The sequence below is a fragment of the Trichomycterus rosablanca genome, chromosome 4 (assembly GCF_030014385.1).
Source record: "Trichomycterus rosablanca isolate fTriRos1 chromosome 4, fTriRos1.hap1, whole genome shotgun sequence".
NCBI lineage: Eukaryota > Metazoa > Chordata > Actinopteri > Siluriformes > Trichomycteridae > Trichomycterus > Trichomycterus rosablanca.
In genome coordinates, this window is record NC_085991.1 from 40,684,817 (window position 1) to 40,687,138 (window position 2,322).

Here is a 2,322-nt window from a genome sequence, read left to right on the forward strand (position 1 = left end):
AGTGACACTTTTTTATATTAAAGAACAACAGAAAAGGACAATCTCAGTGGAATCATGCGCAGACTGGTTTCCCATGTCACAAACCTAATTGTAAGCCAAGCAACACGGCACCAAAAGCATAATCATGGACTGGATTTGATGAAGTCTATAGGACACACGTGTAAGGATATCTACATGAAGCCTGAAGCAAAATGAAATGAATAAAGGATTGTAAAAGCAACAGTACTCTAAAAGCATGCATGAACCGACATTTACTGGACACATTTTAAAAAATGATCTCTATTTAATGACCCCATCCATTGTACCTTATCCCATTCATCCTCAGCCCTGCATTTGCAATAGAATCTGTATCTATTTCTATAATAACTTACACAGTCTGACAGAGACATATTATTGAATATTATTGAATAAAACTAATATATTTGTATGATTGTAAACTCGCATCTGTGTGATTTATTTGTTTCTCTTTTTGCACTTTTTTCCCCTTAACTTTAATTCTCTATTGTGCAAGCGTTAGTGATTTATGTTCCAACCAGCTGTTGTATTACAAAAAAACAGTGTGAGTTTATTAACAGTTTATTATCTTGGCATAGCCAAATATTTTCATTCACAAAACTCAAGTGAGTGGGCAGTGTTTGCTCGTTATTAACTGTGGGTTAACTCATCTGATAATTAATTTGGCTGTAGACCAAGAACTGACAAAAGCAAGTTATTAATTAAAGGAAATTAGTGGCATGCAAAAGCTTGGCTTGTACATTTATCTGAGTCAAGACTATTTGTGTATTTTGGCATTGCTAATTAACACTATGTTAGTCTTTATTTAATACCACTACAGGAAAGATGCATCACCCAAAACCACATAATACTATACTGTAGTCTGTAATATGCTGCAATATACAGTGGTACCTTGTAACTCAACTCAAAATCTTTGAAACTCAATGCCCTTTGTCGAGAAATATGTACCCTTGAACTCAACATTTCCCTTAAACTCAGTGTTCAGTTTGTTTTTTAAAAATTAATGTATTTAATTTCAAATGAACAATGAACAGCCGCTTCGTTTAGCCCTCGGCTTGAGTGGTGCGGTAATACGTCATCAAAGTGTGCATATGAGACGAAACTGCATTTGTGTGGAATAACCGTCAGATTCACTCTGAAAGCGTCCACATGTACCTGTGCTTAGCTGAATTTTCCTCCTGTTTCACTTTAAACTTGTTAAACTTGTGTTACAGCTCGGGGTTCTGAGAAATTGTAAGCATCAGCTTTTTATTTCAGTGTTTTTATATTATATTTGTGTTATTTTCAGTGTATAAGTGTCAAAAACAACCCCATTATTTTACATTAGCCTAAAATATATGCAAGTCCACGGGACCATGGAACGCATTAACAGGTTTCCTGTACAACCTTATGGGAAAGAATACCTTGAAACTCAATGCCTTTTAAACTCAACGTCAGTCCCAGAACCAATTGACGTTGAGTTTCAAGGTACCGCTGTATTCAATATGTTCAATATATTCAATTAAAAAGATATTTTTATTGACTTGCACGCTGAATGTTCAAGATTACTTCTAGGACACACAGTCATATTGCGTAAAAGAATAAAGAATCGGATAAACTGCCTCAATCCAGGTGTGCTAAGCTTGGAAATATCTAAAACTCTAAAAACCTCTAAAAATGTAGATTTATTGGTAAAATAGCAATATTAACCACACAAAATCAAATCAACACAAAAAATAAAAAATAAAAAAAATCAAGGGTTTAAATACTTCCTAATTTCACTGTATATATAGGAGCTTGTCGATTTTTAATACAGTCCCAACTGAAGACTTGAAATGAAAGTTAAATTTACTTGTATAGCTCTTGTATAGCTATAATGGACATTGTCTCGAAGCAACGTTAGCGAAATCCAGACCAAAACACTTATTTTTAATTATTTTTAGTCTTTTCATTTAATCACAGTGTTTTGTATGGATTTTTCATAATGTAAATTATCTTAATGATTTTTCTTTGCAAATGTGTGTTGAGATACATTATAAACTGTTGGATTATTTGCTTATGCAGTTTCTTACACAGTGGTGTCCCTTGACAAATCCTTACTTGAAAAACAACTGAGCTTTGCATTACTGCTCTCTTCTAGTGGTGTGCGATACTGCAAAATTTGGTATCGATCTGATACCAAGTAAATACAGGGCCAGTATCACCAATACTGATACCAATACAGATACTTTTTATTAATTAAGGTAAATGCATCATCAAATTGCTAAATCTGAATGAATTTGCATGACCTTTATGTGTACTGTATTATTGTAATACATAAATTTTTTG